Source organism: Monodelphis domestica, chromosome 7 (genome assembly GCF_027887165.1).
Source record: "Monodelphis domestica isolate mMonDom1 chromosome 7, mMonDom1.pri, whole genome shotgun sequence".
In the NCBI taxonomy this organism is placed as follows: domain Eukaryota; kingdom Metazoa; phylum Chordata; class Mammalia; order Didelphimorphia; family Didelphidae; genus Monodelphis; species Monodelphis domestica.
The window spans coordinates 272571053-272597745 of record NC_077233.1 but is presented as its reverse complement, the minus strand read 5'-3'; positions in this window follow the sequence as shown (position 1 = coordinate 272597745).

The following is a 26693-nucleotide window of genomic DNA, read 5'->3' as shown; positions in this document are numbered from 1 at the left end:
ATGGGGAGTAGGGAGTATTCTAACTCCTGCACCTCAACTAGTGACCCAAGGAGAATGAATGAAGGTAAAGCCCATGCGAGAAAGGTGACCAGAGAGGTTGTGTTCCAAGGATCTTCTTGTTGGGAAAAGTTTGGGGACCCCTAATCTAAATATCTGTTTTTCCAATTAGACTTCCTATTTTTAAATCATCATCGTCACCAGCTTGACCAATGGAATGTCATATTTGGCATCAGGAAGACGTGGGTCCAAGGTTCCATGTGAACTCAGAGAAGGGGCTCCCCCATTGGGTGTCTCCTAAACCAAAGGCAAGCTTTGGATCAAGGGTCCTGGAGTTAGCAAGGCTTCCTCCTACCAAACGAGGGATGCTTTATTCCCCCTCACTGCTGCCATGAGTCTGACTTTTCCACAGTGATTGTTCCCCCAAAGAGCAAAGTTAATGAAATATGCTGGTCAGTGACAGGGCCTTTGGAGCACATTTCCTATTGGCTCTGGCAGCTGAAAATGTGGCCTGTTCCCTGATGCTCCTCTATTTATCTTCCTGTTTGATTCTGTGATTTCATTTTCCATCAGCTCCTGGGTATACCTGTTTGGCAATTTACAGAAGCAGTTTGGATCCTGATCATGGGGAGAGGGAACCATTTTATCTGTCACTGAGATAACACAGAACCAGAACAGAAAATGACTTAATTGTACCTCCAAGCAATTTCAAACCAACAAAGGAGCTGGGAATTGGAAAGGGAAAGGTGGGGTGGGAGGGTGGGGGAACTGACACAAATCTTGAACTTGGTGTCTCTTAGGCAGAAAGATGCCACAGTGAAACAGTTGAATGATCAAAGACATTGCTCTTCACCTCCAAAATGCTCTTGTCCCACAGAAAATGTTCCCCAGCACTTAAGGACCAGTGAAGACCTCCCCCAGCCCCTTCTTCTCCTCCCCCAGTGTAAGTCAAATCTCCAGTTGTGTAGGAGAAATTCCAGCTGGTTTAAAAATGTCAACAGAGAAACTTTCCACTAATCAAGAGATTTCTATTTGTCCATTTCAGAAAGCAATCTGGGAGACATGGACCAAGTCTCCTGTTTAGTCAGGAGCACCCAGGGCCTCTACAGTTCAGTGGCTGGGATGCTGGCATGCCCACAGCCAGACAAATGCAATCTTTAGTGGGAGAAAGTACCTGAGTACTATAAAGGTGATTTATTTGTTTATTCACCCAATTATCACATTCGTTTGTTTGTATAAAGTCATCAGGCTTTAACAGAAACCACCAGAAAATGTGTATAGCGAAGGATTTATTCCCAGACACAGTTTCCAGTTAGCATCTGACATATAATACCTGGGGGCGTAGCATCAAACTATAAATAATCCCAAATTTCAACAGGGGGTGGGTGCTCTGTATTAAATAAATAAAACCTTTCTTCATCTCTTCTGAGGCTGAAAACCCTGCCTGCTAGAGAAAAGGAACCCAGGCTCCCTCCCTCCTCTGCATCCACTGCACAGTAAAAATAGATACTCCCCACTCCTCTCTTCCTTTGAAAACTCCAGTGATCATTGGGGTAGATTAGGAAATCATTTTTGGCTTTAGGCAAGTGGTTCAAATCCAGGTGCACAGTGCATGATCTCAGGCCAGTGCCACACAGGAAATGAGCAGGTTTTACCAGCAGGATTAGTGGGAAGGAAACAAAGAGAGAGATGGAGGAATTCAGCCTGGTTTCTTGGCAGGGGGATAGAGAGGGAGAATGGAGTGGCTTCCCAAGGCATGTCTCCACAGGGCTTCAGGGAGCAGAGAGACCTGTCAGACTCTTAACGGCCTTGGAGGCAGAAGCAGAAGCCTTCATGGTGGTCATCACACAAGCTCTTTCACGGAAATCAACCTACAGATGAAGGGCTCCCTTGTCTCTGGAGAGATTTATGTGTGCGCAGCTCCAAACAGTCCACTTTCAGAGCTGCCAGCTCCCAACACTGCCCTCCCTTTGGCCACTGGGAAACAAAACAGAAACCTGGCCCCATAAAGCCTCAGAAGAAAACGAATCCATCTTCAAAAGCTTTTAAGGGGAGGGAAGCCTTTAAGTCACCACGAACTGACCACTTGTCTTCCCAGCTGGTTTCATCGGCTCCATCACGTGTTTGTTTGTCTTACTCCAGATGCATCCGACTAAAGAAGGCCATTCTCGTCATTCTTCAGAGGCAGCCTTCAATTTGCCAGTCATTATTAGCCTGTGTGATCATCTTAAAGTGGAGAGATTTCATCAGTTCATATCGTATTCATGCTGCCCCTAAAAGTGATGGGAAGAGGCCAAGGAGCCTCTGGGAGATTCTCTTGTTCATCAATTTCTTTGAAACAGACATCAGTGAATTATACACAGATTCTGAGTCTGTATAAACTCAAGACAAGTCTAGGGGAATAGTTTAGCAGGGACTGACCACATGTACGTTAATTACCCTCTGATTTTCAGAGTAGCTCCCCAAAGGGTCTGTCAAAGTCTGTCAATATCTGAAATAGATACCTTTGGGAGAAGAAAGGAATTCAATAATTATCAGTCAGTCTCTCAGTCAATCAACAAACATTTATTACTCCTTTGGCTATTTTCACTGGCAATCCTCCATACCTGTAGTGCTCTCCCTCCACATTTCGAAACCCTGCCTTCCTTCACATCCCAGCTAAAATCCTACCTCCTATAGGAAGCTTTAACTTGAAACCCCCTCATTCCAGGGCCTCCCTTCTGTTGATTATTTCCAATTTATCCAATTTACCAAAATGTCTTTAACTTACTGGCTTTCATTTGCTTCCTTCTATTAGACTATGAGCCCCTTCAGAATAGGGAGTGTTTCATTTTTCCGAACCTTTCTTTGTCTCTCCAGCACTCAGCACAATGCCTGGCACCTTGCAGGCACTTAATAAATGTTTACTGACTGATTGGCAGAAAGGCAAAAGACGGTCCCTGCTCTCGAAGAACTCACCATCTAATAGAAGAGAAACATGTACAGACAAGACACATAAAAGATGAACTGGAGATAATCTTCGATGGAAGGCAGGGAGGTCAAGGACTGGGAAAAGTCTGCTGGAGAAGATGGAAATTTAGCTGAGACTCGCAGAGTCAGATGCCACTGAAATGACTGAACCAGGACAACAGAGCAGGCCCTTGTGGGAAGAGGAGAGAAATCAGGGGAATATGGGAGGAGAATCAAGAGAGGGGGCGAGGAAATGGGAAGCGGGAGGAATTGTGGACACACTCCTGTTTCTTTCACAGCTTGACCAACACTGGCTTGCTTGTGGCCCTTCCTCTTCAACTAGAGAATATTATTGGGCTTTTTCTCAGCTCTTCCATACAGTCTAGCCTTGGCTCATAAAGACTCCAAACTCCCCCATAATTTTGTCCCTTGAAACCTCCCAACTTTCCATACTAAACATTTTATGAACCTTCAAGCACTATATAGTCTGAGCTATTTTAAGTATTTAAATCTCTTTGTCAAACACCTTTCTTTTTCTTTGACTTTATGTCTTTTCCTATTATTCAAGCCACCTCATTCTCTCCTCACTGGAAATCACAGACATGTGATATTTACATATATGTGCTATAAACATACATGTGTATAATACAGGCAATATATGGATTTATTGTTCTGTCATGTCTAACTCTTTGGTGCCCCATTTGGGATTTTCCTAGCAAAGTTCCTGGAGTGGTTTGCCATTGCCTTCTCTAGGTCATTTTACAAATGAGGAAACTGAGGCAAACAGAGTTAAGTGCCATGCCCAGGGTCACATACCTAGTAAATGTCTGATGTCAAATTTGAACTTAGTTCTTCCTGAATCCAGGACCAGTGTTCTACCTACTATGCCACCGATTATATAAATATATATGTATATATGTAAATATATATATTACTCTATGTATCTTTTACTAACATTTGTATCCTTATATCCCTTTTGACATACAAAAACTCTTTTGTTCCATCTTAGAATTAATACTATGTATTTGTTCCAAGACAGAAAAATGGTAAGGACTAGACAAGAGGGGTTAAGTGACTTACTCTGGGTCACTGAGCTAGGCAAGATTTAAACTCAGGACCTCCCATCTCTAGGTCTGGAGCTCTGTCCACTGAACCATCTAGCTTCCTCCATCCCTATTGACTTTTAAAATATTTTATAACCCCTCACACCAAGCAGATTGGCTAACATAACAGCAAAGGAAAGTAATGAATGCTGGAGGGGATGTGGCAAAGTAGGGACATTAATTCATTGCTGGTGGAGTTGTGAATTGATCCAACCATTCTGGAGGGCAATTTGGAACTATGCCCAAAGGGCGACAAAAGACTGTCTGCCCTTTGATCCAGCCATAGCACTGCTGGGTTTGTACCCCAAAGAGATAATAAGGAAAAAGACTTGTACAAGAATATTCATAGCTGTGCTCTTTGTGGTGGCCAAAAACTGGAAAACGAGGGGATGCCCATCAATTGGGGAATGGCTGAACAAATTGTGGTATATGTTGGTGATGGAATACTATTGTGCTAAAAGGAATAATAAAGTGGAGAAGTTCCATGGAGACTGGAACAACCTCCAGGAAGTGATGCAGAGCGAGAGGAGCAGAACCAGGAGAACATTGTACACAGAGACTGATACACTGTGGTATAATCAAACGTAATGGACTTCTCCATTAGTGGCGGTGTAATGTCCCTGAACAACTTGCAGGGATCCAGGAGAAAAAAACACCATTCATAAGCAAAGGATAAACTATGGGAGTGGAAACACTGAGGAAAAGCAACTGCCTGAATACAGCGGTTGAGGGGACATGACAGGAGAGACTCTAAATGAACACTCTAATGCAAATATTATCAACAAAGCAATGGGTTCAAATCAAGAAAACATGTAATGCCCAGTGGATTTACGCGTCGGCTATGGGGGGTGGGGGGGAGGAAAAGAAAATGATCTTTGTCTTTAACGAATAATGCTTGGAAATGATCAAATAAAATATTTTTAAAATATATTTTATAACCCCTACCTTCCATCTTGGAATCAATACTGTGTATTGGTTCCAACGCAGAAGAGTGGTAAGGGCTAGGCAATGGGGGCCAAGTGACTTGCCCAGGGTCACACAGCTGGGAAGTGTCTGAGGCCACATTTGAACCTAGGACATCCCGTCCCTAGGTCTAGCTCTCAATCCACTGAGCTACCCAGCTGCCCCTCCCCCATTGACTTCTTATTTTTAAACCCTTACCTTTCATCTTGGAATCAATACTGTGTATTGGTTCTGAGGCAGAAGAATAGTAAGGGCTAGGCAATGAGGGGTTAAGTGCCCCTATTGACTTTTAAAGAACTTTATGCTCACTTTAATTTGACATGTGTCTATTATTCAGTGTCAATTTGTTTGAGGTGCTGGAGATTCAAAGATAAAAAAAAAGGCAGTTCTTGCCCTCAAGAAGCTTATGCTCTTCTAGAAGATGGGAAAGGAATAAGCAATTACATAGTATCTATCACATGCATTGTGCTAAGTGATTTAAAATATTATCTTATTTGGTTAACATGATAACCTTTCAAGATAGAATCTGTTTTTATCCCCATTTTATAATTGAGGAAACTGAGGCAGAGTTTAGATGACTTGCCCAGGGTCACCAAGCTAGTATAGTATCTGAATTAAGATTTGATCTTAGGTCTTCCTGACTTCGCAAGAAGAGACCTTGCTCCCTAACCTTTCTAATCGTACTTTTTAGTTGCAGGGGAAGGGAAGGGAATCCCCAACCTTGGGAGTTTTAATGGTTGGGAGAGGGAGCCACAGGAATCTAGGATTCAAAATTCAGGCTGGGTTTTGCAGCAGTGCAACACTGATAGTCCTGAGGAGTAAGGAATAGTCCTCAGGACTAAGGCCAGCAAAGGGCTTACCTGGCAGGGATGCAGCATCTGGACTTAACCTTGGTGGGACCAATGCTGTGTAGAAATTAGGCTGAATTATAAATCCAATCTCTGCTCTGAGCAAAAGAGTCACTGAGCTCCTCCAGATACAAATGAAACAAAGGAGCCATGTATGAATCCGTTTTTTGGAATGTCTCCAAAGCAATGAAAAAGCCTCCCCTCCACCACATACTTAGCCAACTGGAACCAGTTACAAAATATCTACCTATGTGTCATGTTCTCTCCAAGGTCCCTCCCTTCCACATCATGATGGTTATCCCAGAAGCAAACTCCCTGAAGCACTCTAAGAGGCAAGGTAAGCAAGCCGATGGTGTCTGTGCGTATGGCCAACCCTCATCTTACAGCAATAAGAGAAAGCCTTTCCAGAGACATAGCAGGGAGTTGTGTGCCAGAGATGACAAGCAGGAAGTTGGCCTGGAATAGTTCTTGTTTGAAGATTGCAGCAGATGCAGTTTTTAAATCATGAATATTTTGCCCTCGATGGCTGTAAAACACCAACATGGCGCTCCAAAAATTGGAGTGGCAGCTTAACTGAAAACAATGGAGAGATCCAGGAGGAGTTGTGTTTTCATGAAGAGCTCCATAGGCTGTAGCTTGATACCAATTGGGAGTCATGTGCAAAATTTAGATGCAAAAATATTGACATACAACATAAAAGAAATCTATGACTAGAAAAGAATATAAGCTAGTCGGGTACTTCGAGCAAGGCAAAATCATGGGTAGCAGAAGTGTTTCAGTGGTAGGTACCAGTTTAATGCCAAGAGATCAAGAGAAAGGTCTGCCACCCATTAAGGCACATGCATGAGGACATGGAAAAGGGTTGTACAAGATGGAACAGATCAGGGGGTTATGATTTGCCTTGTTGAAGAATGAAGATCCAGACCCACTGAAATAATGTAGTATTTGTTCATTACTATTAATAGACATTAATCTTTTTCCCCAACTAAAATGGATAAGTTTCTATCCTCAATACTGAGTGCATACTAAGTAACCATTGATTGAGTGACACATGGTTCACAATCTCATTTCTGCTTTCTTATAACCCTGATCCCTTAATCTTTTTTATGTCTTGGACCCCTTTGACAGTCTTGTGAAGCCTGTGGATGTCTTTTCTTTCCTTTTTCTTTTTTAAACCCTTACCTTCCATCTTGGAATCAATACTGTGTTTTGGTTCCAAGGCAGAAGAGTGATAAGGACTAGGCAATGGGGGACGAGTGACTTGCCCAAGGTCACACAGCTAGAAAGTATCTGAGGTCACATTTGGGTCTGGCTCTCAATCCACCAAGCCACTTAGCTTCCCCTTGGACTTTTTTCTAAATAATATTTTTAGATCCACAAAATAAAATGCATGAGACCACAAGGGAAATTTATTACATCGAAATACAATTATTGAATTTTTTTTTCATTTCAGACTCCAGTTTAAGAACTCCTGTCTATAGATTGACATAAAAACCTCTGTATTTTTATATATTTTAGATATATTTAGATATATTGCCCTATATGTATATATATTTTTTCTAATTAGACTTGTGATTTCATCCTCTTAGGAAGCTCCCCAAGCAAAGTTCTATCATGTGCAAATCAGCATCTTCTCAGTAATTGATAATCCTAGTGTTGCCCAGGGCTCCAGGGGATTAATGGAGGTTTTCTTAGGTCCTTGTGGCTAGGATTTGTAATAAACAGAACTTGAACGCAGCTCTCTATTTTCACTCTGCAATATTACTTGCCATTCTTTTACATCTTATTTATTGATTCTTTGGTAGCTTTGGAGGAAGAGTCCTTATAGACAGCTCTCTCCTCCCCATTCCTCAACATTAGGTGGCTTTTGGCTTCTATTATTTACCCCCTCCCTTTTCAACTCTCCCAATTTCCACATTTTCGCCATCCCTGTACCTAACCCCCAACCCACAAAGTGAAGATTGTATGCATTTCCTCAGGCCCCCAAACTTCTCCTCAGCACCCTGATAATAGTATGCCAACTTCTTAGGTGCTTTAAAGGAGAATTAGTAAGAAGAAAAGCAGTGAGGTATAAAAGGAATAATGGTGTAAGGAACCTGGAAGTTTAAGCCCTCCCTGGCTTTTGTACATATTGGCTGTGTGACCTTGGGAAAGCCTCTGAATGATCAAAGACACTCTCTGAGAGTAGAAATCGCAGAGAAGGTGCTGACCTACCCTGATACAGGGAGTTTCTTCACCAGGGAGATCCCCATGTTGGTGAGATTGCAGACCCAGACTCTCTCCCAATCCTTAGTTTGAAGAACTACAACTCATATTTGTTGATGGCACCACCATTTTGTTATTCATTCTCCTCATTTCCTTCTTCTTCCTTCTTCCTATTCCAACATGTATTTCTAGTTGCCTCTCTATTGTTTTTGTCTCTAGAACATCTCGCCTATTCATCTTTCCTTAATCAGTTCTATTTATAGATATATAGATATATATAGAGAGACATAGATATAGATATAGATTTATAGATATATAGATTATAAAATAATATTCTATTATCACTGCATAAACACACATAAATGCACACAAATAGCACTGGGATAGGCTATTACAATAACATACTAATTACATTACTTATTTCTATTCCATTTTGCATATGACATCCAAATCAACAGTCCCAATGTTTAGGTCTGATCCTGCTCAATAACCTTTGAAATTTCCCTATTCCCAGAAAATAAAGTCTGAACTTAATCTGGCATTCAATGTCCTTCCTAAATGGACTCCAGCCTACTCTCTCATGTTATTATCACCTCATATATTCTATTGGAACATCTTCTTTGTCCTCATTCTCTGCTGCACCCCAAGTGCTCTAGCTCCACCTTTTCTTCCTTCAATATGTAGCTCAGGTTTAACCTTCTATGGGAAGTCTTTCTCTATCCTCTAAGGAGGAGCACCCTCCTCCCCCAAACAACCTTGTATTCATTTTCATTGTATTTATTCTATTTGTACTTGTGTGTGTATTTTTTGTCTCCTCTGTTAGATAGACTCCTGTAGGATTGCATCCTCAGGACCTAGCCGGGTATTTGGCACTGTAATAAAAGGATTAGAAGGGGAACAGGGGGATGGAAGGAGAGAGGGTGAAGAGATGAATTCTCCCTTACAGCACATAATAGGTATTTAAGAAATGCTTTTAGATTGATTGAAATAGGAAGTTCCTGATGAATAAACCCTCCCTACCAAAGCAGGTAAGTATCTGATTGAGAGGTTAATTAAGCCACTTAGCCAGGGTCCCACACCTAGCTTTTATCAGAAGCAAAATGTGAACCCAGGTTTTCCTGACTCCAGCTCCTGCTCCTTATCCATTATTCCACACTGCCTCTCTCAACTAATAAGGCCAAACTAGAATTACATACAAAGAAGAATGTAAAAAATATCAAAGAAGCACAGGTCTGGGGAAAGAGTAAGACTGGGGGGCTACAGCAATTGATAACAAATGAACTGGTTCTCTATTGGTACCCAACCTAATGTGAAGACACTTAAGTCAGGCCCTCAGCTTGGTGGGTCTCAGCCCTGTGGAGCATTTATGGGAGGAAATCCCAAAAATTCACAGGATAAGAAGGTATGAATTGGTTGCAATCAGGTATGTGCTGGAGCCAGATCAAACCAGCTCAGGAGAGCCAATAATCAAATTTCTAGTTTAAGCATCTACATTTGGAAACTGGCAAATGCTACAGATCAGGACTCGATTTATTATTTTGTTGATTGTCTTAACTGAATAAATTGATGGAGAAAATATTAATGCAGATTAAACTTTAAAAAGTATTATGCATACTTTTTGGTGGGTGGAGAGCCGATGATTAAATATTGAATAGCACACTCCTCCTTTTCAATCTGTTCTATTGGAAAGAGTATCATCAAAGAATATTCTGAGTAAATATGTTTTGATAACGTTTTGTCATTATTGTTATTATTAATGACCTAGCTTCTAGAATCCAGGCCCATTGATGGGGTTCGAGCCATTTGGATGAGATAATACACTGCCTTTACATTGTTCCTTGAACTTCTCTGTCTCCTGTCCCATCCCAGAGTCACTCTGGCAGTGAGAAGAAGACACTTTAAGTGTCCAATGCTAGAAACTCCATTTATCAAACTGAAGAAGTGAAGGGGCATCATTATAATGCATTTCGAGGTGAATTCTTACTCCTTTGTTTTTGCAGGTGTTTAATATTAAAATAAGTCAACTATATTCAGTATAATAAATGAATGCCAGCTTGAAGCCTAGAAGGATTCGGTTTGCTTGAAGGAAGTTGTTTATGCAAAGGGCTGTGTGTGTGTTTGTGTTTGCCTATTGCATAGTTTGATTTATATTATACAGAGTTGTGTCCATCATCTAGAACCTACCATAAACAAGATAATCTGGGGCTACATGAAACGAGCTCTATGCCAATAACTAAATAAATCCAAGCACAACTTTATGTTTACATTGTCTGAAGTAAAGGCTCACAACTGTTTCTAGTGATGCCATCTGTTGCCCCTTTCCTACCTCCCACTCACACACATCCCTAACTAAGGTTGTATGAGCTCTTAGGGCTGACCCTGGCCGGAGAGGATCGTAACAAAGAGGAATTCATATATTTTTTTAAACCCTTATCTTCCATCTTGGAGCCAATAAGCAGAAGAGTGGTAAGGGCTAGGCAATAGGGGTTAAGTGATTTGCCCAGGATCACACAGTTAGAAAGAGGCCAGATTTGAACCCAGGACCTCCCATCTCTAGGCCTGGCTCTCCATCCACTGAGCTACCCAGCTGCCCCTGGAATTCATATTAAGGAGACAAGGATTTAGATTATTTCATGAGGTTTGGGCATTTGAAGAATTCATCAAAATAATATTGACTTCTTTCTTTCCAAATCCTTCTCTTCCCTCTCTCTCCCCTCCTCAAATGTATTTAGGGGGAAATCCTTCCATGGGAGGGCAGTGGTCTATGTACATTTGCAGGTCACAGGACTAATTTGTAAATAACACCTATAAAATAGATCAGATATCGTGCAAATCTTGATATTCTTGTAAGAGAAGGAAGTTGCTTACCAAATGGAAAGACAATTCACAAGTATTCCTTGAAGGAGTTGGCTGAGTGAGTTTTATTGTATGCCCAAGACAACAAAATGCATTATTCCATGTGATATTTTGGTATTACTAAGTGAAGTGCTAATAAGCATTGAAAATACTTTCAACTCATCCACCGGCACATCCAGAGCAGACAATCAAGTGGTAGCAAAATTCTCCAAAGAACTTGCTAAGACCCTACAGATTCAATCGACATAGAGTTAAATACTTGCTGACTTTGAAGTAAAATTGGAAAAAAAAAATTGATGATGAGAAAAATATTTGAAAACATGGTTTAGGAAGGAGGCATGAAATATCCAAACATTTGGATTACATGGAAATCTCACATCTTGCTATCATGAACATATTCTTTGAAAAAAGAATTGGTTGGTCCTGGATGTGAAGAGCGCCAAATAATATCACAAAATATGAAACAGCAATGGGATCTAGTGTCCTACAGAGCAAAGTAGAGCTGTGGAGTTGAGACCAATTATAGAATCAATTGGTAAAAGGAGTTGAGAGTCTATTGCCTAGATCTGGGGTCATTCTTTAAACATGGAAGGTCCTAGAACCAAAAATACTAGCTAGACCGCTTAGGACCTAGTCCTTTACAAATGCAGACAGCACTCCTCAAACTGGAGCTAGTAGAAACCACAGTGAAGCACTGAAACCAGAAGAAAGCCCAGGGAGATCAGCAGAGCCATTCACCGAAGAGGAATACAATGAGCATGAGGACACCAGGAAAAGACATTAGAAGAGTTGGTCCAGGGGGATAAGTTGTATAAATGGCCACATGTATTCTTAATGCATATCCAAGTCAATACATCACTCCATGATGTCATTGGTCCTCTTTGAATGAAAGATGAACAACTTCTCGTGAACTCTGCACGCTTTCACTCGTCCTGGTGATGCCATGCAGTTGTGGGAGAACAGGTGCATTCTTTCTAGCAATAAAGAACTGGAAACAAAGTAGAAATGCCCAATAGTAGGAGAAAGGCTAAACGATTGTGGCAAATGAGGGTAATGTAATATTACTGTGCCATAAGAAATGATGACTACGAAGAATACAGAGAAGTATTGGAAGACTTATACAAACTAACACAAAGAGAAGTAATCAGAACCTGAAAACAAATTCTCCTGGATTCTTTATAATATCATCTTACTCTGCCATATAAGAGGCTAACCTGATTCTACTCTATTGATCCTTGATTCTAGTACCTCTTCAAGGATGATCACTCTTTAATTTTTGTTCTTACATATCAAGATCCTAACACACTGCCCTGTGCATTACAATTGTTTAATAAATATTTGTTGAATTATAGCTGACACATAGTAGGAGTTTCATAAATACTTGCTGAATTCAATAGGTTTTTACTTCCCTATAATTTTACCTGTTTCTGACTTGTTTGTATTTTCCTGCCACTATCTTATTATTTTGGTGCTCTCTAAAGTTCTTGACTTGCCTCTTCCCTCTGAATAATGTTCCTGAGATATCCTTTGCCTTCTAGAAACTCAGTTCTATTACGAACTATTTTTCTAGCTCAGGCAAGCCAATCCAAACCTCTGCCATTCCGATTGCTTCTTGGTTCCTTATACCACAATGAGCTTCTCTGCACCTGTCTCTGGTTCTCCTCTGCCCTCCAGTGGCCTCTCACAGCATTAATCCACCCCTGCTTCAGGCTGACATTTTGTGTGTTTGAAGTAGCAAGGAATTTGCAAAAGAGGCTAGATCAGGCAGGGACAGTAACTCTTTTCTGGACAGAAACTACTCAGGTGTGAGCAAAATCTGAAAATCGATTTTTCTATTTAAAAACCAACCAACCAAAACTTCTACACTCATTTGGAAATTTGCAAATATTTTAATAAAACCTAACATATAAATCTGGAGGATTTACCTATGGAACCAATAGGCCCTTACGCACTTTTAAAGCATAAGAAACATACACAAACATATAATTTTAAACAAAATTCAGGTGCTTGGATATTGCCTAGATTCTCTCTAATTTCTTCAATCTCATCCCTTTGCTACCATATTGAAGCCAAAGTGCAAAGTTGGAAATGATTTTAAAGTTGCTCCTGATTTAGCTTGCCTACCAAAAAAAGAAAAAACAGCCAAGAGGAGAGAGTGTTATAAAGATATGTCCTTTCTTGTAAGCATTGATAATCTTCTCAAATATAAAAGCCTTTCTCCATATGATACTGTCGGCCCATATTCAAGACTACACTCAAGACAGCAACAAAAATACTCAACTCACTCTTGTGGCAAAACCAAGGTCATTCAGATTCATATGGATAATTTTTTGCATTTGGCACTCTCCCACCTCTGGTTTCAGATAGATATAGATATAGATATAGATATAGATATAGATATATATATACATGTAGAGAGAGATTGATTGATTTATATGTATTGATTTATTTATCTTGATTGACATATATATCATATTTTGATTGATGTATATCTTTATATATATATATATATATATATATATATATATATATTTATCTTGATTTCAGATATCTACCTGATTTCCCATTCCTTCAGGGTCTTCCCCATTTTAGGTACAAATCAAAACCTCAATTATCTGTTAGCTTATAATAGTTTAAGGCATTAAAATATTGTGAGAGTTTTGTCTTTGTACCCTCAGTGTCCTATAAAGTGCCTTGTACACAATAGGGACTTAATAAATGTTTGTCCAATTAAATTGAACTACTTAATAACCAGGGATATTTGCAAGAGATTCTTAAAGAATCTTATAGAAAGGAATAAGTATTTATGTATTACCTACTATGTTTTGTAAATATTATCTCTCTTGATCCTCACAACAATCTTGTGAAGAAGTTGCAATTATTATTCCTATTTTGCAGCTGAGGAAACTGAGGCAAGCAGTTTAAGTGACATTCCCCAGGACCAAAGAGTAAAAGAATGAAAATAGTAACAATAAAAATCTCCTTAAAGAGAGGAAAAGGGGAATAATGAGAAAAGGATAAGCTGGCCCTGGCCAGTCCTGGCCAACCCAGGCCTAAGCCTAAGAGAAAGATCAGTCGGTCCTTAATCACTCACCACAAGATCTGTCCAAGCAAGGATTCTAGTGACACAAGGCCAGCTCCATCTCAGCTGCCTTCACCAGCTCAAATCCTCAATCTGAAATGTCCCCGAGAGAGTCTCGAGAGAGACCCTTCAAGGCAGCCTTTCCCAGCTGACTCTCTCTGAATGTTTCAGACTGTGTCCCTTGAGCTCCTATCTGAGCTCCTATTTAAAGGGCAGTTTCTCCTATGTCACCTCCCCTAAGTCCTTACATCTACCAATCACAGTAGACGTTTTTCAAAGGACAGACCAATCTTAGTCCACCCCTAAGAAGGTGTGGATTTCTGAGTAATTCACACCAGGAAAGCTCTGAGTAAGTTTCCCAGTTCTTTGTTCCTTGTAAATTCACAAGTTGACTGACCTTTATAGGTACTTATCAACCTTTTGTATTAATTCTAAAAATAGGCATGACTTAAGTATGGGTTTAAGTACTTTTCATTGTTCAGCAAGGAGTTTTTTCCCCTAAAGCAGTCTTAAGTATGGGTGGAGTAGAGGTCTTTCCATTTCTGATCTAAGTAGAGTTCTCACTTTCCAAATGGGGAATGGTCCCAGTAGGGAATTGTTCCAATGGAGAATTCCCCAATGGGGAAATTTTTAACATTCACAAGTCTGAGAAATTTCAAGATTCACAATCCCCCCTGATGATCATTGGGAGACTAGTCTCCCCATTGATCATTTAACATAATCATCTTGTAGTCCTAAATGCACTTTTAACTATACATATATACAATATTCAATTTTCTAAGAGGAAATTAGAATAGTGAGGGAGGAAGAGAAAAGAAAGAAAGCAAAAAAAAATAAGCAGTTAAAGTTCAGTTCAATCAACAATATCCAAAGTTCATTCTTGATCCTCTTGATGAAGTGTAGGTTTTCTGGCATCTTTCTGCAACAGTTCATTCTCTGGATATAGAAGTTTCAAGCTTCTTTCTTGAAGATATTTTCTCCATTGGATAAGTACCTATAAAGATCAGGCAACTTGTGAATTTACAAGGAACAAAGAACTGGGAAACTTACTCAGAGCTTTCCTGGTGTGAATTACTCAAAAATCCACACCTTCTTAGGTGTGGACTAAGAATGGTCTGTCCTTTGAAAAACGTCTACTGTGATTGGTAGATGTAAGGACTTAGGGGAGGTGACATAGGAGAAATTGCCCTTTAAATAGGAGCTCAGATAGGAGCTCAAGGGACACAGTCTGAAACATTCAGAGAGAGTCAGCTGGGAAAGGCTGCCTTGAAGGGTCTCTCTCGAGACTCTCTCAGGGACATTTCAGATTGAGGATTTGAGCTGGTGAAGGCAGCTGAGATGGAGCTGGCCTGGTGTCACTAGAATCCTTGCTTGGACAGATCTTGTGGTGAGTGATTAAGGACTGACTGATCTTTTCTCTTAGGGCTTAGGCCTGGGTTGACCAGGACTGGCCAGGGCCAGCTTATCCCTTTCTCATTAGTCCCCTTTTTCTCTCTTTCTCTCCTTTTCTTTAATTCCTCATTGTATTATTAATTAAAATCTCTATAAAACCCAGCAGACTTGGGTATATATTTAATAATTGGGAATATTTCCCTGGCGACCACCTTATATATTGATTTAAAAACAAGACACTGTAGTGAAAACATATTTTCTGCGGTCACAAATTTACTCACCCACTCTTATATCTACAACAATTTAAGTCTTCCACTCTTTTAACTGTTACAAAGATCCATGGAAAGGCATTGATGGAGACTGATTCAATATCTAGATGGAATGCAAAGTAGAAAACTTAAAAGAAAGAAGTGTGAAAATGAATCTAGAAAATAACAGTGCATCACAAACTCTAGATTCCCTTAATCAGTAATTGAATTAAAGTAAAAAAGTTTAAAGCAATACAAGAAGACAAAGCAGCACAAAAATAAAATAAACCATTTAACATCAAAAACTTGATGACAGAAATATGAAAAAAAAAAGAAAGAAAGAAACCACAGTCAAGAGAGAACCCCAACGAAGGAGGTTGTAGAAAAGTTTTGGTCATTGATATTGGCCACAAGAACTGGACAACCAAAAATAAAAGTTGGATCCAACTTTTATATTAATATAATAAACAACAGAAAAGTTAGTTATATACCCTCCATGGGATAACCCCCTCAGTCACCCCTCCCAACCAATCTTAAGCTTTTTCTTGTCTATTGGCTCCTTCTCTACTGCTTTCAACCCTAAATATATGCCTGTCTCCAATCCATAAACGTCAGACAAACAAAAAAATCCTCTTCACTAGAGCCTGCCATCCCCTTAAGCTATTATCTTATATCTCTCTTCCATTTCTTAACTAAACCGTTGGAAGAAGGTGCCAGCACTCATTTTTAATTCTCTTGCTTACTCTTCAAGCTTCTTCCCGGCTACCTTCCAATATCATTATTCAACTGAAGTTACTCTCTCTTAAATAACCAATTATCTCTTAATCACCAAACCTTATGAGCATTTCTCATTCCTCTTCCATCTTGATAATCTTTGCTTCATTTAACACTACTGACCCCACTCTCCTCCTGTATACCCTCTCTTTTCTGGGTCTTTCTAAGAAAACCATTTTTAATAAAGGCCACACTACCAAAGACTTGTCATCTCCAAACTGTATGGAATAAAATGTATTCCATGTAAAATCATTTGTGATCCCCTTAACTGCTTTGTATTTCGGGTCTTTATACTTGCCTCACCTTACAAAATTTAAGCTCCTTTGGAGTAAAGTTTGTTTCTTTGCACACCCCCCCCCCCCAGTGCCTAGCCCAGTGACTTATAAAGTTGAGCATCTACTGCTCAATAATGCTTATTGATTGTTCATAGCACATAACTAAAACCCTAGCTTCTCCACAAAACTGGATAGCAGCTTGGCTGGATAAAGCCCATAATTAATGTTTCAAATGCTTTGTAGGGTTGCACAAATTACTAACAAACATTTGGTCAACAAATTTGATTCAACTTTTCTTAATAAAAAGACCACACAACCATTAATAAAATATGGAAACACCAAAGATTCCGCCATTTTTAAGCCAATTATAAAATTAGGTACTTTGCACAAAGTATTCACATCTTTCATCACCCGAAACAATCTACAAATACAAGAAAACATTGTATTGATTGAGAGGTTCAAAGGATACTAAGTCCATCAAAATCAACTTATTATTAATTCCCTTATTATTGAACAATTTTCCTAAAAGTTCTATAATGTTTGTACTGCTTTTGTTGACTAGCATAAAGCTTTTGAATCAGTTCATTTTCATAGACCTAAATATAGTAAAAAGCTAAAATATTTGATGTCCACATGGAAAATTGTTTTCTATTTAAAATGGCACCAAAAACAATAATTTAGAAAACAGTTGTCATAAAATATAGCATTTTTCAAGAAGATAATTTAGACCAGTTTTGGTTCTGCCTAGCTTTAAATATATCATCATCTTTCCTGAATAGAACCAAATATGGCTTCTAAATTTAAGAGGGAGTTGAATCAAAGCATGCTGCATTAATCACTTTATATATAAGTATGATCTCAGATAATATGCTAACCAAAGAAAAATTCATTAAACAGCTCTTTAATCTGATAGAATTTCTCTATAATGATGTCAGGATATCATTTGGAGTCATTAAGCATAATAATCTTAATGTAAACCAAGGAAATATTGAGCTTGAATTGAGAGATGACATTGAACTAATGGATGAAGATGATACAAACCAATACCTTGATCTTTTATGCAAAATTCATAGAGACTAAAGATGCCAAACAATAAAATGTGTGACTGAATATGTTAAGACACTTATTGGCAACCTGAAATCAAAGTTGAATGAACATTTTTTTAAAAATGACTACCAATGTAACACCAGTCTTAATGTATACTATCAGAACTACAAAATGGACCAAAACATATTTGCAAAGCTTCTTTCCCCAAAAAGGGCATTAGCCAAACACAGGGTCCATCACCTTAGTTATGGAAACACTATGGAAATATACTTTCTTGTCAAAAAAAAGAGTATTGCTAGATGTTCTTAAGAGCACTTGGTAAAAATGGTTTAAAAACAATAATGAACACTTTTGGAAAAAGTATTACTGTTAATATAAATAATATCATAATGTTACATATATTATATATAAATAAAATAAATAATAAATTTTAAAAGGTGATAACAATTATTTGTCAATATGTTTATTGAATATAACTGCAAACAGAATAGATATTTCACTTCTTCCCCCACCTTCCATTTCTCCTAAGGAGACCTTCATTCCTGTTTAAGAAAGGAAGCAGAATGTTGGGGTCAGAAGCTACTCTTCTTTCCTCAGAGATACAGGGTACTAGATTAGAAGTATATCTGCTCCCTTAAATATTGTTAGACTAGGCGGATATAATTGGATTTGGGCTAATGTCTGATTGTTTTGCCAGTTCTGAGTGTAAAGGGACCCTAAATTCTATAACCATAGCTTGATCCCTTTCCTGCCTAATATCAGTTCGCCAATGAACACACATAGAGAATAGCAATGGAGCCCATTTATCTAAATCATAGTGAAACATAAATCAGATAAGGTATATATGGAAGAACATATCAAAGAGTGAAGAAGTCCTCCCATTGGTAATGAGTCAACTCAGCTCAACCAAGAGAGAGTATTCTGAATCTCTCCCAAGGGGAAACGTCCCATAGTCTTTAGTGTAGCAAGTTGGGAATAAGGGCATGATGGAAATTAGTGGCTCTTCTCATCTTGCCAGAATTTTTTCCTTCAGCAACCTGAAATGGGGTTGACCTCATCCATCTTCTCTCTCAAAATTGGAAGTCAGGAGAACCCCAAATGGCTCTCTGGCTAAAGAAAACTTGAAGCTTGACCAACCCCAAAAGAGGATTGTTGACCTTGAAGAATTCTAAAGGAGAACTCTCCCTACAAGAATATGGAAGGGAGACTGGCAGAAGCTGAAGATTTCTTGCCCCTAGCCAACTCTACCCACTCCCTTACACGAGGCAGGACATTGATCTCCACCAATAACAGGAGAGTTCCATATCAATGGACTTTGGGACAAAGATTATATTGCATATGAAAGAATAATAGTAGGGTATTCACTCATCCCAGGACCATTTCTATATAAACTCTATCAAGAGAGACAGACAGACAGACAGACAGACAGAAAGAGAGACAGAGACAGAGACAGAGACAGAGACAGAGAGAGAGGAGAAAGAGACAGAGAGAGATAGAGACAGAGAGAGAGACAGAGACAGAGAGAGACAGAGACAGAGAGAGAGACAGAGACAGAGAGGGAGAGAGGGAGAGAGAGAGGGAGAGAGACAGACAGACAGACAGAGAGAGACAGACAGAGAGACAGAGAAAGACATAGAGAGAGACAGAGAGAGAGAGAGGAGAAAGAGACAGAGAGAGACAGAGACAGAGAAACAGAGAGAGACAGAGACAGACAAAGAGAGAGAGAGAGAGAGAGAGAGAGAGAGAGAGAGAGAGAGAGAGAGAGAGAGAGAGAGAGAGAGAACAAGATAATAACAACAATGGATTGTATAGTGGTTAGAGGATAGGCCTTAGCAATCCTGAGTCCAAGTTCTTTCTATGACACATACTGATGGCATGATCCTGGGAAGGTATCTTAACTCCAGTACAGATCAACTCAAAATGCAAGTTTTAGATCTAGAGATATCAAATCAATAAGGCAAATTTTTAGAAACCCAATATTTACTAAATTCAGATATCCCTCAGAGATATTTCAAGGGCAATTCTAGACCACTGCAATAAAGTGAATTGCACAATAAAGTGAGCCACATGAATTTTTTCATATCCCCGTACACATAAAAGTTATGTTTATACCATACTGTAATCTATTAAGTGTGCAACAGCATTACATCTTTAAAAGATACTTTATATATCTTGTATACTTGTATGTACTTTAGTATACGTGTATATACTTTAATTAAAAATTCTTTATTGCTAAAAATGCTATCATCTAAGCCTTCAGGGAGTCATAATCTTTTTACCTTTGATGTTGGTGACAGATATGATCAGGGTAGTGGTTGTTGAAGGTTGGAATGACTGTGAAGATTTTTTAAAATAAGACAGCAATGAAGTTTGCCACATATTAACTCCCTCTTTCGCTTGAACACTTCAAGGATGTTGTAAGTTATTAATTGGCCTGATTTCAATATTGTGTATTTGTAAGACCAAAGAGATGAAGAAAAACAGGAAATGTCAGGTTGGTGGAGCAATTGGAACATATACAATATTTATAGATTAAGTTTGCTATTTTTTATGAGTAGAATTAATTGAGCCCTAAAACAATATCTGTTTTAAGGCTGGCACCTTATTTCCATTGGTTATTTCCAGCTTATCCTGGATATATTTTGCTTGTATAGGGTTATTTGTATGTTGTCTCTCCCCCTTAAAATGTGAACATCTTGAGGGCAGGGTCCATCTTTTGCTTTCTTGTTGTTGTTATTGTATCCTCTGTGCTTAGCACAGAACCTGGCATACAGTAGGCTCTTAAAGTTTGTTGACTGACTAGCTGGTCCAACATTAGAAATTATTTTATCGGTGGTGATGGTATTAAAGAAGAAATATTGGATTAGTAGCTTTGCTGGTACATTGTAGGGATAATCGGACCTTTCCATTTGACTTCCAATTGAAACCTGCCAAATACAGTGACATTTTTCTATTTGTATCCGCAGAGCTTAGAATAGTACTTTGGTACATAGTACTTTCCCCCCCCCCCCCCCATTCATTCATTTATTCCTGAACTCCTTGAGTAAGAGTCAATTTGTTTGTTCAGTTATTCTCAGTTGCTTCTGAAACTTTGTGAGTCCATTTGTGGTCTTCTTAACAAAAATATGGGAATGGTTTGTTGTTTCCATCTCTAGCTCATTTTATAGATAAGGAAACTGAGGCAAACAGGGTTAAGTGGCTTGCCTAGGATAAACAGCTGAGAAGTGTCTGAGGACACACTTAAACTCAGGCTTATCTGTCTATCAAATTGACTCTAGGACTCAAACTATCCACTGTGCCACCTAGCTGTCCAGGGGTCAATTATGTACTTGAAATCAGTTATGCCCTACAATACATAATCTGCCTCTAAGGGCCAAAGGTGAGGCCAGAAAAGCAATGGTTAGTGTGCCCAGGCAACCTTTCCTTGCCTCAGGCAATGCTTTAGAACTAAAGGTTGCTGAGAAGATGCTGATCTGCATGAACAGAAGGGTTTCTTCTCTGGGAATTCCCTAAAGCAATCCATGGTCCAGGTATCCCTTGCCCCCCTCCACCCTCCACACACACACACACACACACACACACACACACACACACACACACACCTCATGTTTCAAACAATTTTCTAAGACTAAACAATTTCACCAAAGATACCAACATGCATGGTAGAAAGCATTTCCTCAGTTGGGAGTTCCCAATAATAAAATTCCAGGTCCAGTCTCAAACCCTATTCCTCTTTACATCAGATTTTCAAGTTTTCAAATCATTTCACATAGATATGTAGTTGGAGCTTTACCACTTTGAGTGCATAGACCTAGGTGTCACCGTTTTACAGATAAGGAAACTGAGACTTGGGGAACTTAAGTGATCTGTTCATGATCAGATACTGCAAGGAGTAAGTATCAGGTAGATTTCAATCCCAGGTCTTCCTGATTCCAAGTCAAAAGATCATGTGTTATTATACCATGTTGCCTATTGAAGATTGAAAAACCCTGGGGTGTACACCCTAGAGATTATAAAACACATGCTTATTGCATTCTTTGGAGAAAACAAGTTTCAATCAGTAAATTATTGGCTCGTTTATAATTGGCTTTTGAACCAGACAGCATCTTAAGGCACTTCAATGACTTGCTCCTTAAATTGTCGACTTTTCCTCAAATATGAAATGGCAAAACTATTTGGAACTCATTTCTTCAGATAAGAAGGAGGGAAATTCTGGACAGTTTTAAAAGGAAAAAAAAAACTTATTTGCCTGCTTTCCTTCCTTAACAGCTCATAAAAAACAGACTTAAAGGATCCTGTCATCCATTTTACATTATACAGAGCCGTGTGCTGTATATGTTAGGTTGCCTGTTAGCAAGTTTCAATCAAGAACTTAGATAGCCCTGTTCCCTCAGTCTATCTAGAGATGAGTTAAGAGCATGGGCTATGATAAAATGAAATCACATTGCCCTCTTCACTCAGTCAACCTTTCCTGAGAGCAGGAGGAAATGCTCCATTACATGTGGACACAAAAGCGTGGGTCATTCTCTCTTGCTCTCCCTTCATTTTCTGATGGGCATAGTCCACAAACAGAAAGAGAACAGGGCTCTGATCCACATGATTGTAGTTATACCATCCACATAAATTAGCTTAGGCTTAAAATAAACCTAATAAAACTTGCTCCCCCTCTTGATTTCATTTCTTTTTAGCTTTCACAGGCATTTGTATTTGAGGGGAAATTCCAAGAGCTCATAGTGAACTTTACCATTCCTAGACCAGAGCTTCTTTTGTTACCCAACATTACTTATTAAACAAAGATCCATCCTTGCAATTATTATAAACTCCTCCCTCCCTCCCTCCCTCCCTTCCTTCCTTCTTTCCTCCCTTCCTTCCTTCCCTCCTTCCTTCCTTCCTTCCCTCCTTCCTTCCTTCCTTCCTTCCCTCCTTCCTTCCTTCCTTCCTTCCCTCCTTCCTTCCTTCCTTCCTTCCCTCCTTCCTTCCTTCCTTCTTTCCTTCCTTCCTTCCTTCCTTCCTTCCTTCCTTCCTTCCTTCCTTCCTTCCTTCCTTCCTTCCTTCCTTCCTTCCTTCCTTCCTTCCTTCCTTCCTTCCTTCCTTCCTTCCTTCCTTCTTTCCTTCCTAGACTCCCTATCTCCTTGCCTTCCTTCTTACTCTCCCCCAAATGCAGCATGTAACTATTGTGCACTTTGTTAGTGACTAAGGGAGAAACAAAGATAAATAAGGCAAAGACCTTACTATTTAGTAGCACTGACTAGTTATGCACACAATCATAGGATCATAACGTTAAAGATGAAAATGATCTCAAAAAGCACCTAATAAAAATCTCTTCATTTTATGAATGAGAAAACTGAGGCTGACAGAGATTTAGTAACTTGCCCAAGATCACACTGTTAATAAATAGCCTAGCTACAATTTAAACCTAAGTACTCTGATTCCAAGTCAAATCAAGTATACATACACATGTATATATATGTGAACATATATGGATTTATATACATACATATAGACATCTACATACATGGATGTACTTGGTGTAAATTTTAGCTCTGTCACTTGTTAAATGTTCATATATAGACACACATGCAAATAGACATATCTATGCATATGTGTATACATATATGTATGTGTGTGACTATAAATAAGTATATGTAAATGAGTATATATTGTGTGCATCTGGGTGTGTATATGTACATATATGTAGTTACCCTTTCTGGGTGACTCCCCCAAGATGACACTGGATGGGAATTTGGACATCTCAGAGGGTGATTGGTTACTATTTCCTGGTTCAAAGAAGATGCTTTGGAGCTCATAAGTCCTCTCTGGTATGCTTCCAATGAACCATAACCCAGTAAACATAATTAGCTATTAGCAGAGACATTTTATAAGATGAAATAGTAGTTGCAAAATTTCCCAACATTCCTTCCATCAACTTCAGCTTCACTCCCTCACCAATACACATAGCATCCTTAGGAATTCTGGGTTCAAACTTAAGAATATAATGATAGTGAAGAACAAGAGTAGGGAGAAAATGTAACTAAAACAACTCAGAAGTGTTATATTGTAGAATTCTCATCTTTTCTCTCCTGATGGAATCCTCATACAATTTCCCCTGGGTATAGATAGCATCTCTGCTCTTCTGGTTGCTCAGCTGGGTCCCTAAAATCTACCCCTTCCTGTAGCTTTACTTTGGATTGCCAAGGAAATCTCATTCTTGAGTCCAGCGCTGGCTCTATTTTTTGCTGCCAGAGATCCTGACTCCCTTTATGTATCAGGTCTGCCCAAAGTGTGTGTCTCTGCTCCCCCCTAAAAATAGTGTGTCCTACTGGCCAAGTTGCTTCATTTCAAAACAAAGCTCACTGGGAAGAGAGGAAGAAGAAAGAGAAAGCTGGTCCTCCCAGAGCAATTGCTTGGGAGACAAAAGGAGTTACTTTGCTTCCTTACTTCTGGTTCCTGACTTGAATGCACCCAACTGCCATATTTTTCTCTGGAGCTTAAATGTTGAAAGCTTCTGGAGTGTGACCTGTTTTTATCCCAGTTCATCACATTTCCACTTCTAATTCACTCAGAGAAAGGTACATGGGTTGATGGGGATATGATTAGAGATGTAGACTTTAAATGATCACCATAGTGCAAATATCAATGATATAGAAATGGGTCTTGATCAATGACACATGCAAAACCCACTGGAATTGTGTGTCAGCTATGGGAGGAAGGTTGGGTTATGGGAGGGAAGGAACAAGAATCTTCTAACAATGGAAAAATATTCTAAATTAATTAATTAAATAAAAATTTCCAAAACTTAAAAAAAAATGGCCTAGAGATAGGTAAAGAAATTTGTTACGAAGGAAAACCATTGTGGGAAATATTCTGGTTTTGGAAAACAATAAGACAAGGCATGCTTGAATCCATGGCATCAGAGAGTGGGATATTCTAAAAATTTCTATGTCATCAATAAGGAGATACCAAAAGTAGAATTCAGGGACCATATTGAGAGATCAATGCAGGGAAGTCCTTTACAGCAGGGTTTAGGGCATTAATGTGGCATTGTTATTGACCAGAATTACAGAGTATTAGGGAAGTTGGGAGGGAAGTTAGAAATTATCTTACTCAACTTCCCCAGTGAGGGACTGGGACCCAGCAAGAAGAGCTAGTTGAATTATTCAAGGTCAGATAAGGCTTGAGGATAAAGGTAGACCTAGAACCCAGGCTTTTTTATTTCCTAGTGTGTTTTGCACTACACTAAAATTCAGATGTCCTGACTCCAACCAAGCCTGGAATTCTTTCCACTGTACTTCATTGGTTCTTCAAGGTGCAGTGTGCCAGTGTTTTGTGGTCTGTGGCTTCTGTTATGCGTAAGCATTGCCTCAGCTCACATTTCTACAATCCCCTACATGTGCTAATAAGTGGGATATAGACACCTCCAAATTTTTGTAATTATTATGGTCGGTACCATTTCTGGGGGCTTAACATCCTCAATCTAAAGCTGAAACGCACCTCAGAAGCCATCTAGTCCAACTTCCTCCTTTTATAGATGAGAAACTAAAGCTAGAGAGGTTAAATGAGCAACAGACACAGTTATACAGGTAGCATGCCAGCACCCGAATCTGAATCCTGGACTTCAGAGTCAATGCTCTTTCCATGCTCTGGCTATTTGCTACAGTTCTCTGTGTAATGTGCAGAGACACCATGATAGAGTGAAAAAAGTCACTCCCTTTTGGTTTCCTACAGGTCCTGCTCCCTTCTGATCTCTGCTGGACCATGATCGCTGAATAGGTAGTGAGCAATGGGCACGTAGACTCCGCCAGATGTGGCTCCACTGGATTCAGTTTTGTTCAGTTCATTGTCTCTGCCAGATACTGCTCTACTGGGCATGGAATTTCCACTGTATGCTGGCAGGCATGGCCCCACTGGGCACAGATGGCTTTTGAGTTCTCTGTTTTCAACTTCTGATTTTGGCTGAATTCTTTGGCTATAGGGCTATCTGTGCAATGCTCCTTCAATTAAAAAGCTAAGGGCTTAAAATAGAGCTCTTTTTAAAAAGTAGTTGCTCTTGTCTTGGTCAGCAAAATGCCTTCCCTATGGAAAGAAAACAACCAAAACCAAAGCCTTGGTTTTCTTTCCCTCTTCCCTTCCACAGTGACCACTCTTGTTTCCTCAATGTCATGGCTTACAAAGAACTCTCAGACATCTCATTCCTGTAGCAGGGCTTCTCAGCCCAGGTTCCAGGCTTTTCAGAACAAAGAACAGGCACTCCTCGCTAAGGAGCTAATTCTTTGAGGCTCAAGTCTGTTCTTAGCCTTTAAAATCCTAGTCTCTGAGCTTAGAGTCTCCATGGGCAACCTCATTCCAACTCTTGGTCAGCCTTCGCTATCACTCTTGATTTTAATCTCTGAAGGGTAGACCAAAAGTCACGTAAGAATATTTGTTCCATAACTATCAAACAACTTTATTTGCCCGATAACTACTAAGCTGGTTTTGGGGATTCCTCAGTTCTCCAACTCCAGACTCTTCCCTTGTACCATATGTTCCAAAACAGTTTTGAAGAGAGTGGTTCCAGAACAATAACAGAGACAAATCTAAGCCCAGAATGCAAGATCATTGTCTATTGGACTAGTCATAGTCTCATCTTTTCTATGTAGATATAGCCAAGAAAACTTGAAAAGATGTTGAGCTGTCCTGACATATCTAAAGTCACCGTGTCCCACTCCCTTGCTCAAAAAGATTTAGTTGCTCCCTATTGCCCCAGGATAAAATATGAAATTTACCTTTTGGCATTTCCAGCCCTTTAAACTCTCACCCTGATTCATTTTTCCAGACTTACTTCATATTACTTGACTTCACATACTCTACATTCCAGCCAAACTGGGCTATTTGCTATACTGCCTTCATGAAATGCCATCTCACCTCTCTAAGTCTTTGCCCTGGCTGTCTCCCATGCTTAAAATGCCATGCTTCTC